The sequence below is a fragment of the Panulirus ornatus genome, chromosome 29, assembly GCF_036320965.1.
Source record: "Panulirus ornatus isolate Po-2019 chromosome 29, ASM3632096v1, whole genome shotgun sequence".
NCBI classification, from domain to species: Eukaryota; Metazoa; Arthropoda; class Malacostraca; order Decapoda; family Palinuridae; genus Panulirus; species Panulirus ornatus.
Genome location: NC_092252.1, coordinates 21,942,200 through 21,959,852, shown reverse-complemented (window position 1 = coordinate 21,959,852; position 17,653 = coordinate 21,942,200).

Sequence of the window (17,653 nt, the reverse complement as noted above, 5' to 3'; positions counted from 1 at the left end):
AATTTTCGCTTCCATGGTTCCATCCGCTGCCAGATCCACTCCAAGATATCTAAAACACTTCACTTCCTCCAGTTTTTCTCCATTCAAACTCACCTCCCAATTGACTTGACCCTCAACCCTACTGTACCTAATTACCTTGCTCTTATTCACATTTACTCTAAACTTTCTTCTTTCACACACTTTACCAAACTCAGTCACCAGCTTCTGCAGTTTCTCACATGAATCAGCCACCAGCGCTGTATCATCAGCGAACAACAACTGACTCACTTCCCAAGCTCTCTCATCCCCAACAGACTTCATACTTGCCCCTCTTTCCAAAACTCTTGCATTCACCTCCCTAACAACTCCATCCATAAAGAAATTAAACAACCATGGAGACATCACACACCCCTGCCGCAAACCTACATTCACTGAGAACCAATCACTTTCCTCTCTTCCTACACGTACACATGCCTTACATCCTCGATAAAAACTTTTCACTGCTTCTAACAACTTGCCTCCCACACCATATATTCTTAATACCTTCCACAGAGCATCTCTATCAACTCTATCATATGCCTTCTCCAGATCCATAAATGCTACATACAAATCCATTTGCTTTTCTAAGTATTTCTCACATACATTCTTCAAAGCAAACACCTGATCCACACATCCTCTACCACTTCTGAAACCACACTGCTCTTCCCCAATCTGATGCTCTGTACATTCCTTCACCCTCTCAATCAATACCCTCCCATATAATTTACCAGGAATACTCAACAAACTTATACCTCTGTAATTTGAGCACTCACTCTTATCCCCTTTGCCTTTGTACAATGGCACTATGCACGCATTCCGCCAATCCTCAGGCACCTCTCCATGAGTCATACATACATTAAATAACCTTACCAACCAGTCAATAATACAGTCACCCCCTTTTTTAATAAATTCCACTGCAATACCATCCAAACCTGCTGCCTTGCCGGCTTTCATCTTCCGCAAAGCTTTTACTACCTCTTCTCTGTTTACCAAATCATTTTCCCTAAACCTCTCACTTTGCACACCAAAATAGATAGAATGCAAGAAAGTAAATTCTCGATTAATATGGGTAAAACTGAAAGTTGATGGAGAGAGATGGGTGATTATTGGTGCATATGCACCTGGGCATGAGAAGAAAGATCATGAGAGGCAAGTGTTTTGGGAGCAGCTGAATGAGTGTGTTAGTGGTTTTGATGCACGAGACCGGGTTATAGTGATGGGTGATTTGAATGCAAAGGTGAGTAATGTGGCAGTTGAGGGAATAATTGGTATACATGGGCTGTTCAGTGTTGTAAATAGAAATGGTGAAGAGCTTGTAGATTTATGTGCTGAAAAAGGACTGATGATTGGGAATACCTGGTTTATAAAGCGAGATATACATAAGTATACTTATGTAAGTAGGAGAGATGGCCAGAGAGCGTTATTGGATTACGTGTTAATTGACAGGCGCGCGAAAGAGAGACTTTTGGATGTTAATGTGCTGAGAGGTGCAACTGGAGGGATGTCTGATCATTATCTTGTGGAGGCTAAGGTGAAGATTTGTATGGGTTTTCAGAAAAGAAGAGTGAATGTTGGGGTGAAGAGGGTGGTGCGAGTAAGTGAGCTTGGGAAGGAGACTTGTGTGAGGAAGTACCAGGAGAGACTGAGTACAGAATGGAAAAAGGTGAGAACAATGGAAGTAAGGGGAGTGGGGGAGGAATGGGATGTATTTAGGGAATCAGTGATGGATTGCGCAAAAGATGCTTGTGGCATGAGAAGAGTGGGAGATGGGTTGATTAGAAAGGGTAGTGAGTGGTGGGATGAAGAAGTAAGAGTATTAGTGAAAGAGAAGAGAGAGGCATTTGGACGATTTTTGCAGGGAAAAATGCAATTGAGTGGGAAATGTATAAAAGAAAGAGACAGGAGGTCAAGAGAAAGGTGCAAGAGGTGAAAAAAAGGGCAAATGAGAGTTGGGGTGAGAGAGTATCATTAAATTTTAGGGAGAATAAAAAGATGTTCTGGAAGGAGGTAAATAAAGTGCGTAAGACAAGGGAGCAAATAGGAACTTCAGTGAAGGGCGCAAATGGGGAGGTGATAACAAGTAGTGGTGATGTGAGAAGGAGATGGAGTGAGTATTTTGAAGGTTTGTTGAATGTGTTTGATGATAGAGTGGCAGATGTATATATATATATATATATATATATATATATATATATATATATATATATATATATATATATATATATATATATATATATATATATATATATATATATGTATATATATATATATATATATTATCCCGGGGGATTGGGGATTAAGAATACTTCCCACGTATTCCCTTCGTGTCGTAGAAGGCGAGTAAAAGGGGAGGGAGCGGGGACTGGAAATCCTCCCCTCTCGTTTTTTTTTTTATTTTCTCCAAAAGAAGGAGCAGGGGGGCCAGGTGAGGATATTCCAAAAAAGGCCCAGTACTCTGTTCTTAACGCTACCTCGCTAACGCGGGAAATGGCGAATAGTTTAAAAGAAAGAAAGAAAATATATATATGTATATATATATATATATATATATATATATATATATATATATATATATATATATATATATATATATATATATATATATATATATGTATATATATATATATATATATATATATATATATATATATATATATATGTATATTTTTTTTTTTTTTGCTTTGTCGCTGTCTCCCGCGTTTGCGAGGTAGCGCAAGGAAACAGACGAAAGAAATGGCCCAACCCACCCCCATACACATGTATATACATACGTCCACACACGCAAATATACATACCTACACAGCTTTCCATGGTTTACCCCAGACGCTTCACATGCCCTGATTCAATTCACTGACAGCACGTCAACCTCGGTATACCACATCGATCCAATTCACTCTATTCCTTGCCCTCCTTTCACCCTCCTGCATGTTCAGGCCCCGATCACACAAAATCTTTTTCACTCCATCTTTCCACCTCCAATTTGGTATCCCACTTCTCGTTCCCTCCACCTCCGACACATATATCCTCTTGGTCAATCTTTCCTCACTCATTCTCTCCATGTGCCCAAACCATTTCAAAACACCCTCTTCTGCTCTCTCAATCACGCTCTTTTTATTTCCACACATCTCTCTTACCCTTACGTTACTTACTCGATCAAACCACCTCACACCACACATTGTCCTCAAACATCTCATTTCCAGCACATCCATCCTCCTGCGCACAACTCTATCCATAGCCCACGCCTCGCAACCATACAACATTGTTGGAACCACGATTCCTTCAAACATACCCATTTTTGCTTTCCGAGATAATGTTCTCGACTTCCACACATTCTTCAAGGCTCCCAGGATTTTCGCCCCCTCCCCCACCCTATGATCCACTTCCGCTTCCATGGTTCCATCGCTGCCAGATCCACTCCCAGATATCTAAAACACTTTACTTCCTCCAGTTTTTCTCCATTCAAACTTACCTCCCAATTGACTTGACCCTCAACCCTACTGTACCTAATTACCTTGCTCTTATTCACATTTACTCTTAACTTTCTTCTTTCACACACTTTACCAAACTCAGTCACCAGCTTCTGCAGTTTCTCACATGAATCAGCCACCAGCGCTGTATCATCAGCGAACAACAACTGACTCACTTCCCAAGCTCTCTCATCCCCAACAGACTTCATACTTGCCCCTCTTTCCAAAACTCTTGCATTCACCTCCCTAACAACCCCATCCATAAAGAAATTAAACAACCATGGAGACATCACACACCCCTGCCGCAAACCTACATTCACTGAGAACCAATCACTTTCCTCTCTTCCTACACGTACACATGCCTTACATCCTCGATAAAAACTTTTCACTGCTTCTAACAACTTGCCTCCCACACCATATATTCTTAATACCTTCCACAGAGCATCTCTATCAACTCTATCATATGCCTTCTCCAGATCCATAAATGCTACATACAAATCCATTTGCTTTTCTAAGTATTTCTCACATACATTCTTCAAAGCAAACACCTGATCCACACATCCTCCACCACTTCTGAAACCACACTGCTCTTCCCCAATCTGATGCTCTGTACATGCCTTCACCCTCTCAATCAATACCCTACCATATAATTTACCAGGAATACTCAACAAACTTATACCTCTGTAATTTGAGCACTCAATCTTATCCCCTTTGCCTTTGTACAATGGCACTATGCACGCATTCCGCCAATCCTCAGGCACCTCACCATGAGTCATACATACATTAAATAACCTTACCAACCAGTCAATAATACAGTCACCCCCTTTTTTAATAGATTCCACTGCAATACCATCCAAACCTGCTGCCTTGCCGGCTTTCATCTTCCTCAAAGCTTTTACTGCCTCTTCTCTGTTTACCAAATCATTTTCCCTAACCTTCTCACTTTGCACACCACCTCGACCAAAACACCCTATATCTGCCACTCTATCACCAAACACATTCAACAAACCTTCAAAATACTCACTCCATCTCCTTCTCACATCACCACTACTTGTTATCACCTCCCCATTAACCCCCTTCACTGAAGTTCCCATTTGCTCCCTTGTCTTACGCACTTTATTTACCTCCTTCCAGAACATCTTTTTATTTTCCCTAAAATTTAATGGTACTCTCTCACCACAACTCTCATTTGCCCTCTTTTTCAACTCTTGCACCTTTCTCTTAACCTCCTGCATCTTTCTTTTATACATCTTCCACTCATTTGCATTTTTTTCCCTGCAAAAATCGTCCAAATGCCTCTCTCTTCTCTTTCACTAATAATCTTACTTCTTCATCCCACCACTCATTACCCTTTCTAATCAACCCACCTCCCACGCTTCTCCTGCCACAAGCATCTTTTGCGCAAGCCATCACTGCTTCCCTAAATACATCCCATTCCTCCCCCACTCCCCTTTCCTCCTTTGTTCTCACCTTTTTCCATTCTGTACTTAGTCTCTCCTGGTACTTCCTCACACAAGTCTCCTTCCCAAGCTCACTTACTCTCACCACCCTCTTCACCCCAACATTCTCTCTTCTTTTCTGAAAACCCCTACAAATCTTCACCTTCTCCTCCACAAGGTAATGATCAGACATCCCTCCAGTTGCACCTCTCAGCACACATTAACATCCAAAAGTCTCTCTTTCGCGCGCCTATCAATTAACACGTAATCCAATAACGCTCTCTACCCATCTCTCCTACTTACATACGTATACTTATGTATATCTCGCTTTTTAAACCAGGTATTCCCAATCACCAGTCCTTTTTCAGCACATAAATCTACAAGCTCTTCACCATTTCCATTTACAACACTGAACACTCCATGTATACCAATTATTCCCTCAAGTGCCACATTATTCACCTTTGCATTCAAATCACCCATCACTATAACCCGGTCTCGTGCATCAAAACCACTAACACATTCATTCAGGTGCTCCCAAAACATTTGCCTCTCATGATCTTTTTTCTCATGCCCAGGTGCATATGTAGCAATAATACTCCATCTCTCTCCATCAACTTTCACTTTTACCCATATCAATCTAGAATTTACTTTCTTACATTCTGTCACATACTCCCACAACTCATGCTTTCAGGAGGAGTGCTACTCCTTCCCTTCCTCTTGTCCTCTCACTAACCCCTGACTTTACTCCTAAGACATTCTCAAACCACTCTTCCCCTTTACCCTTGAGCTTCGTTTCACTCAGAGCCAAAACATCCAGGTTCCTTTCCTCAAACATACTACCTATCTCTCCTTTTTTCACATCTTGGTTACATCCACACACATTTAGACACCCCAATCTGAGCCTTCGAGGAGGATGAGCACTCCCTGCGTGACTTCTGTTTCCCACTTTAGAAAGTTAAAATATATATATATATATATATATATATATATATATATATATATATATATATATATATATATATATATACATATATTATCCCTGGGGATAGGGGAGAAAGAATACTTCCCACGTATTCCCTGCGTGTCGTAGAAGGCGACTAAAAGGGGAGGGAGCGGGGGGCTGGAAATCCTCCCCTCTCTTTTTTTTTTTTTCCAAAAGAAGGAACAGAGGGGGCCAGGTGAGGATATTCCAAAAAAGGCCCAGTCTTCTGTTCTTAACGCTACCTCGCTAACGCGGGAAATGGCGAATAGTTTAAAAGAAAAGAAAAAAGATATATATATATATATATATATATATATATATATATATATATATATATATATATATATATATATATATATATATATATATATATATATATATATATATATATATATATATATATATATATATATATATATATATATATATATATATTCATATATGAACACATGAGCTACGAAACAGGAACACATAAGCCACCACACAGGCACACATGAGACACCAAACAGGAACACATTAGCCACCACACAGAAACACAAGAGCCTTCACACTGGAACACATGGGCAACGAAGGAGGAACACATAAGCCACCACGCAATAGCACATGAGCCACCACACAGGAAAACATATGCTACCAAACAGCAACACATGAGACACCATACAGAAACACATGAGACACCAAACAGGAACACATGAGCAACCAAACAGGAAAACATGAGCCATCACACAGGAACACATGAACCACGATACAATAGCATATGAGCCAACACGCAGGAACACATGAGCCATTACACAGGAACACATGAGCCAACAAACAATAACATGAGAGCCAACACGCAGGAACACATGAGTCATAACACAGGAACAAACGAGACACACCACATCAACATATGAACCACCACACAGCAACACATGAGCCACCACACAAGAACACATGAGACACCACACATGAATACATGAATCACCACACAACAACAAATGAGCCACCACAGAGGAACAATGACCCACTACACAATAACACACAACACACCACGGCGGAACACATGAGCCACATCACAGGAACACATGAGCATCACACACGAACACATGAGCCACCCCATATGAACACATAAACCACCACAAAGGAACATATGACCGATCACAAAGGAACACACGAGCCAGCATACAGAAACATATAACCTACCACAGAAGAAGACATGAGCCAACACACAGGAACACATGAGCCAACAAGCAGGAACATATGAGCCACCACGCAGAAACACATAAGCCACCACACTGGAACAATTGAGACACGAAACAGGATCACATCAGCCACCACATGAGTCATCACATAGGAACGCTTGAGACACCACACAGGAACACATTAGCCACAACACAGAAACACATAAACCACCACACAGAAACACATATGCAACAACACAGGAACACAAGAGCCACCAAACAGGAAGACATGACCCATCACATAAGAACACATGAGCCATCATACAGGAGCACATAAGCCACCACGCAGGAACACATGAGCCAACACAGGAACACATGAACCACCACACAAGAACACAAGAACAACCTTACAAGAACACATGAGCCATCACACAGGAACACATGAGCCCCCATGCAGGAACACATGAGACAAAACAAAGGCACACATAAGACACAACACAGGAACATATAAACCACGACGGATGTATACATGAGCCACCACACAGGAACACATGACCCATCACACAGGAACACGTAAGCCATCACACAAGAACACATAAACCACCATGTATTAACATATGAGCCACCATGCAGGAACACATGAGCCACCACAGAGGAACTCATGAGCTAATACACAGGAACACTTGAGCCACCACACAGGAACACATGAGACACAACGCAGGAACTCATGAGACACCACATAGAAACATTTGAGCCATCACACAATGACACATGAGCCATTAACAGGACCACATGAACCACCACGCAGGAACACATGAGAGCCCAAGCAGGAGCACATGAGCCACCACACAGGAACAAATTAGGCATCATGGAGGAACACATGAGACACCACGCAGGAACACATGAACCACCACGCAAGAACACACGGGCCATCACAAACAAACACAGGAGACACCACACAGGAATACATAAACCAACACACAGGAACACATAAGCCACCACGCAGGAACACATGAGCCATCAAACAGAAACATTTGAGCCAAAATGCACGAACATATGAGCCATCAAACAGGAACACTTGAGACATCACACATCAACACATGAAACACCACACAGAAACACATGAGCCACCAAACAGGAACACATCAGCTACCACACAAAAACAATTCAGGCATCACTTAGGAACACATGAACCACAGCGCAGGAGCACAAGAGCCACCACAGATGTGAAAATGAGCCGCCACACAAGAAAACATGAGCCACCACACAGGAACACATGAGCCACCACACAGGAACACATGAATCACCACACAGGAACAAATAAGCCACCACCAAGTCAATTGGGAGGTGAGTTTGAATGGAGAAAAACTGGAGGAAGTGAAGTGTTTTAGATATCTGGGAGTGGATCTGGCAGCGGATGGAACCATGGAAGCGGAAGTGGATCATAGGGTGGGGGAGGGGGTGAAAATTCTGGGGGCCTTGAAGAATGTGTGGAAGTCGAGAACATTATCTCGGAAAGCAAAAATGGGTATGTTTGAAGGAATAGTGGTTCCAACAATGTTGTATGGTTGCGAGGCATGGGCTATGGATAGAGTTGTGCGCAGGAGGATGGATGTGCTGGAAATGAGATGTTTGAGGACAATGTGTGGTGTGAGGTGGTTTGATCGAGTAAGTAACGTAAGGGTAAGAGAGATGTGTGGAAATAAAAAGAGCGTGGTTGAGAGAGCAGAAGAGGGTGTTTTGAAATGGTTTGGTCACATGGAGAGAATGAGTGAGGAAAGATTGACCAAGAGGATATACGTGTCGGAGGTGGAGGGAACGAGGAGAAGAGGGAGACCAAATTGGAGGTGGAAAGATGGAGTGAAAAAGATTTTGTGTGATCGGGGCCTGAACATGCAGGAGGGTGTAAGGAGGGCAAGGAATAGAGTGAATTGGAGCGATGTGGTATACCGGGGGCTGACGTGCTGTCAGTGGATTGAATCAAGGCATGTGAAGCGTCTGGGGTAAACCATGGAAAGCTGTGTAGGTATGTATATTTGCGTGTGTGGACGTATGTATATACATGTGTATGGGGGTGGGTTGGGCCATTTCTTTCGTCTGTTTCCTTGCGCTACCTCGCAAACGCGGGAGACAGCGACAAAGCAAAAAAAAAAAAAAAACAAGAACACATGAGACACCATATAGGAACACGTGAGACAGCACACACGAAATAATGAGCAATCACAGAGGAACATATGAACCACCAGGAGTATATGAGCCACAAAGCAGGAACACCTGAACCAACACGCAAAAACACATAAGCCACCACACAGGAACATATAAGCCACCATAGATGAACACAGGAGACACCACGCAGGAACACATGAGCCACCACACAGGAACACATGAGCCAACAAACAGGAACACATGAACCACCACGAAGAAGCACATGAGCCACCAAGCAGGAACACATGAGTCACCACACAGGAACCCATAAGTCAAGAAAGAGGAACACGTGAGACACCACGCAGGAACACATGAGCCACTAAACAGAAAATATTAGCCACCACACAGGAACACATTAGAGTAAAGCACAGGAAAACATGAACCACCACAAAAGAATACATGAGCCACCACGCAGAAACACGTGAGCCATTACAGAGGATCATATGAGCCACCACGCAGGAATACATGAACCATCAAACAGAAACACATGACACACCACACATCAACTCATGAACCACCACAGAGGAACACATGAGCCACCACACAGGAACACATGAAACAGCACACAAGAACAATAGAACCAAGAGAGAGGATCATATGAGCCACAACACAGGAACATTTGAGAAACCACAGAGGAAAACATGAGACACCAACCAGGAGCATATGAACCAACACACATGAACACATGAACCACAAATCAGGACCACATGAGCCACAACACAGGAACACAAGAGACACCACACAGGAACACATGAATCACCACACCGGAACACATGAGCCACCACGAAGGAACAAAGGAGCCATCACACTGGAACATTTGAGCCACCACGCAGGAACACATGAGCCAACACACAGGAACACGTGAGACACCAAGCAGGAACACATGAGCCACCAAGCAGGAACACATGAATCACCCGCATGGAACACATGAGCCACCACACAGAAAAGCAGGAGCTACAACACAGGAACACAAGATCCACCTCACAGGAACACATGAGCCACCTCACAGGAACACATGAGCCACCAAAAAGGAACACATGAGACAGCACGCAAGGAAAACCTTACCCACAACACAGGAATATATAAGCCACCACACAGGAACACATTAAACACCAAACAGGAACACATAATCCACTACACAGGAACACATGAGACACCACAAAGGAACACATGACCCACCACACAGGAACACATGAGCCATCACACAGGAACACATCAACCACCACGTAGGAACACATGAGCCGCCACGAAGGAACACATGAGCCACAACAGAGGAACTCATAAGTCAATAAACAGGAACACGTGAGCCACCACAGAGGAACACGAGCCACCAAATAGGAACACATGAGCCACCACGCAGGAACACATGACCCATCACACAGAAACACAATAGCCACCACACAGGAACATATGAGGCACCGCGGAGGAAAACATGAGCTACCCCACAGGAACACATGAGCCAACACACAGGAACACATGAGCCATGAAACAGGACCACATGACCCATCACGCAGGACCACATGAGCCCACACGCAGGAACACATGAGCCACCACACAGGAACACATAAGCCATCACTCAGGAACACATGAGACTCCACAAGGAACACATGAACCACCACTCAGGAACACATGAGCCACCACAGGGGAGCACATGAAACACCACAGAGGAACACTTGAACCAACACACAGGAAGACATAGCCACCACGCAGGAAACAATAAGCCATCACACAGGAACATTTGAGTCACCATACAGGAACACATGAGACACAAACATCGACACATGAACCACAGTACAAGAACACATGTGCCACCACAAAGGACACATGATCTACTACAGACGAACAATTCAGCTATCACACAGGAACGCATCAACCACAACCCAGGAACACAAGAGCCACCACAGAGGAACACATGAGCCACCACACAAGAACATATGAGCCACCACACAGGAACACATGATCCAGCACAAGGAACACATGAACCACACGCAGGAAACACATGAACCACCACAGGGAACCATGACCACAGCAGGGAACGTAAGCCACCACAGGAAATACACAGAGGACCACCCAACAGAAACACAGAAGACCACCACACAGGAACACTATGAGCACACACAGGAACACATAAAGCCACCACAGAGGAACACATGAGACACCACGCAAGAACACATGAGCCACCATACAGGAACATATGAACAACCACACAGGAAAAATAGAGCCATCACACAGGAAAACATAGAACACCACACAGGGAACACATGAACCAACACTGAACACATGAACACCACAAAAATGAGCCATCACAAGGAACATTGAAACCAGAGGAACATGAGCCACCAACAGAAACATGAGCCACCACACAGGAACTCATGACCACCACACAGGAACACATAATACACACACAAGGAACACATGAACCACACCACTCAGGAACACATGAGCCATCAACAGGAACAATGAGCCACAACAGAAACAATAACCATCAATAGGAAACACATGACCACCACGCAGGAACACATGAACCACCACAAGGAACACATGAAGCACACACAGGAACACATAGACACCACCAAGAACACATGAGCCACCACAACAGGAACACATAGCCACCACACAGGAACATACGGAAACAACACAGGAATCATGAGACCACCACCAGAACACATGAGCAACACACAGAACACTGAGGCCATCACACAGGAACACATGACCTACCACACAGAAAATGAGCCATACATCAGGAACACATGAACACCACAAGGAACTATGAACCACACACAGGAACACATGAGCCACATCACAGAAACACATGAGCACCATCACAAGGAACACATGTAACCACCACGAGGACACATGAGCACGCTACACAGGAGCACATGAGCCACCACACAGGAACACATAAGCCTCCACACAGGTATACATGAGGCACCAAGCAGAAACATATGGGCAACCACACAAGAACAACACATGAACCACAACAGGAATACATAAGCCACCAAACAGAAACATATGCCACACCACACAGGAACACATAAGCCACCAGAAAGGAACATATCAACCACCACGCAGAAACACCTGAGTCACCATGCAGAAACACGTGAGCCACAGCACAGGAACTCATGAGCCACCCCAGAGGAACACATGAGCCACCAAGTAGGAAGACATGAGTCACCACGCAGAAACCAATAAGCCACCACACAGGAACAGATGAGCCACAACACAGGAAAACATGAGCTACCATACAGGAACACATGAGCCACCATACAGGAACCTATGAGCCATCAAACAGGAACACATGAATTACCCCTCAGGAACAAATGAGCCACTACGCAGAAACACATGAGCCACCCACAGGAACACATAAGCCATCAAACAGGAAAATATGAGACACCAAGCAGGAACATATGAACCACCACACAGGAACACGTGAGCCACAACACAAAAACACATGAGACACCACAAAGGAGCACATGAACCACCACACAGGAACACATGACCCACTACGCAGGAATAAATGAGCCATCACACAGGAACACATGAGACACCACACATCAACACATGAACCACCACAGAGGAACACATGACCCACCACTCAGGAACACATAACCCTCGACACAGGAATACATGACGCACTACGCAAGAACACATGAGCCATCACACAAGAACGAATGAATCACCACACAGGAACACCTGAGTCACCGCACAGGAACACATGAGACACCCCGCAGGAACACATGAGCCACCACACAGGAACACATCAGATATCACAAAGGAACAAATGACACCACGCAGCAAAACATGAGCCACCACAAGGGAACACATGGCCAACAACACAGGAACACATGAGCCACCACATAGAAACACATGAGCCACCACACAGGAACTCATGAGCCATCCCAAAGGAACACATGAGCCACCAAGCAAGAACACACATGAGTCGCCACGCAGGAACATATGGGCCTTCACACAGGAACACATAAGCCACCACAGAGGAACACGAGACACCACACAGGAACACATGAGCCACCACACGGGAAAACATGAGCTACCAGAAAGGAACGCATGAGCCACCACACAGGAACACATGAGCCATCAAACAGGAACACATGAATTACCACGCAGTAACAAATGAGCCACCATGCAGGAACACATGAGCCACCACACAGGAACACATAAACCATCAAACAAGAACATATGGGGCACCACGCAGAAAACACATGAGCCACCACACAGGAACACATGAGCCACCACACAGAAGCATATGAGACCACAAAGGAGCACATGATCCACCACACAGGAACAAATGAGCCACCACGCAGGAACACATGAGCCATCACACAGGAACACATGAGCCACCAGGCAGGAATATATGAGCCATCACACAGGAACACATGAGACACCACACATCAACACAAGAACTACCACACAGGAACACATAAGCCACCACAGAGGAACACGAGACACGACACAGGAACATATGAGCCACCACACAGGAAAACATGAGCTACCATACAGGAACATATGAGCCACCACACAGGAACACATGAGCCATCAAACAGAAACACATGAATTACCACGCAGGTACAAATGAGCCACCATGCAGGAGCACATAAACCACCACACAGGAACACATAAGCCATCAAACAGAAAATATGAGGACACCACGCAGGAACACATGAGCCACCGCAGAGGAACACATGAGCCACCACACAGAAGCATATGAGACACCACAAAGGAGCATATGAACCACCACACAGGAACACATGAGCCATCAAACAGAAACACATGAATTACCACGCAGGTACAAATGAGCCACCATGCAGGAACACATAAGCCACGACACAGGAACACATAAGCCATCAAACAGGAAAATATGAGGACACCACGCAGGAACACATGAGCCACCGCAGCAGAGGAATACATGAGCCACCACGCAGAAGCATATGAGACACCACAAAGGAGCATATGAACCACCACACAGGAACACAAAAGCCACCACGCAGGAACACATGACCCACCAAGCAGGAATACATGAGCCATCACACAGGAACACATGAGACACCACACATCAACACATGAACCGCCACACAGCAACACATGACCCACCACTCAGGAAGACATAAGCCTACACACAGGAATACATGAGGAACCACGCAAGAACACATGAGCCACAACACAAGAACACATGAATCGCCACACAGGAACACCTGAGTCACCACACAGGAATACATGAGACACAACGCAGGAACACATGAGCCACCACACAGGAACACATGAGCTATCACAGAGGAACACATGACACCACGCAGCAACACATGAGCCACCACACAGGATGACATGGCCAACAACACAGGAACACATGAGCCACCACACAGCAATACATGAGTTCCCATACAAGAACACATGAGCCACCACACAGGAACACATAAGCCATCAAACAGGAACATAAGAGACACCACGCAGGAATACATGAGCCATCACACAGGAACACATGACCCACCACGTAGGAATACATGAGCCATCACACACAAACACATGAGACACCACACACCAACACATGAACCACCACACAGGAAAACATGACCCACAACTCAGGAACACATAAGCCTCCACACAGGAATACATGAGGCACCACGCCAGAACACATGAGCCACAACACAAGAATACATAAATCACCACACAGGAACACCTGAGTCAGCACACAGGAACACATGAGACATAACCAGGAACACATGAGCCACCACAATTGAAAACATGAGCCATCACAGAGGAGCACATGACACCATGCAGCAACACATGAGCCACCACACATTAACACATAAGCCATCAAACAGGAACATATGAGACACCACGCAGGAACACACGAGCCACCACACATGAATACATGAGCCACAACACAGAAACACATGAGACATCACAAGGAGTACATGAACCACCACACAGGAGCACATGAGCCACCACGCAGGAACACGAGCCATCACACAGGACCACATGAGCCACCACACAGGAATACATGAGCCATCACATAGGAACATATGAGACACCACACATCAACACATGAACCACCACACAGGAACACATGACCCACCACTCAGGAACACATAAGCCTCCACACAAGAACACATGAAGCACTACGCAAGAGCACATGAACCACCACACAAGAATACATGAATTACCACACAGGAACATCTGAGTCACCACACAGGATCACATAAGCCACCATACAGGAACACATGAGCCATCACAGAGGAACACATGACACAAAACAGCAAAACATGAGCCACCACACAGGAACACATGGCCAGCAACACAGTAACACATGAGCCACCACACAGGAACACATGAGCCACCACGCAGGAACTCATGAGCCACCCCACAGGAACACATGAGCCACCAAGCAAGAACACATGAGTCACCACGCATGAGCATATGGGACACCACACAGGAACACATAAGCCACTATACAGGAACACGAGACACCAAACAGAAATACATGAGCCACCACACAGGAAAACATGAGCTACCATAGGGGAACACATGAGCCACCACACCGGAACACATGAGCAATCAAACAGGAACATATGAATTACCACGCAGAAACAAATAATCCACCACGCAGGAACACTTGAGCCACCAAACAGGAACATATGAGACACCACAAAGGAGCATATGAACCACCACACAGGAACACATGAGCCATCAAACAGAAACACATGAATTACCACGCAGGTACAAATGAGCCACCATGCAGGAACACATAAGCCACGACACAGGAACACATAAGCCATCAAACAGGAAAATATGAGGACACCACGCAGGAACACATGAGCCACCGCAGAGGAACACATGAGCCACCACACAGAAGCATATGAGACACCACAAAGGAGCATATGAACCACCACACAGGAACACAAAAGCCACCACGCAGGAACACATGACCCACCAAGCAGGAATACATGAGCCATCACACAGGAACACATGAGACACCACACATCAACACATGAACCACCACACAGCAACACATGACCCACCACTCAGGAAGACATAAGCCTACACACAGGAATACATGAGGAACCACGCAAGAACACATGAGCCACAACACAAGAACACATGAATCGCCACACAGGAACACTTGAGTCACCACACAGGAATACATGAGACACAACGCAGGAACACATGAGCCACCACACAGGAACACATGAGCTATCACAGAGGAACACATGACACCACGCAGCAACACATGAGCCACCACACAGGATGACATGGCCAACAACACAGGAACACATGAGCCACCACACAGCAATACATGAGTTCCCATACAAGAACACATGAGCCACCACACAGGAACACATAAGCCATCAAACAGGAACATAAGAGACACCACGCAGGAACACATGAGCCATCACACAGGAACACATGACCCACCACGTAGGAATACATGAGCCATCACACACAAACACATGAGACACCACACACCAACACATGAACCACCACACAGGAAAACATGACCCACAACTCAGGAACACATAAGCCTCCACACAGGAATACATGAGGCACCACGCCAGAACACATGAGCCACAACACAAGAATACATAAATCACCACACAGGAACACCTGAGTCAGCACACAGGAACACATGAGACATAACCAGGAACACATGAGTCACCACAATTGAAAACATGAGCCATCACAGAGGAGCACATGACACCACGCAGCAACACATGAGCCACCACACATTAACACATAAGCCATCAAACAGGAACATATGAGACACCACGCAGGAACACACGAGCCACCACACATGAATACATGAGCCACAACACAGAAACACATGAGACATCACAAGGAGTACATGAACCACCACACAGGAGCACATGAGCCACCACGCAGGAACACGAGCCATCACACAGGACCACATGAGCCACCACACAGGAATACATGAGCCATCACATAGGAACATATGAGACACCACACATCAACACATGAACCACCACACAGGAACACATGACCCACCACTCAGGAACACATAAGCCTCCACACAAGAACACATGAAGCACTACGCAAGAACACATGAACCACCACACAAGAATACATGAATTACCACACAGGAACATCTGAGTCACCACACAGGATCACATAAGCCACCATACAGGAACACATGAGCCATGACAGAGGAACACATGACACAAAACAGCAAAACATGAGCCACCACACAGGAACACATGGCCAGCAACACAGTAACACATGAGCCACCACACAGGAACACATGAGCCACCACGCAGGAACTCATGAGCCACCCCACAGGAACACATGAGCCACCAAGCAAGAACACATGAGTCACCACGCATGAGCATATGGGACACCACACAGGAACACATA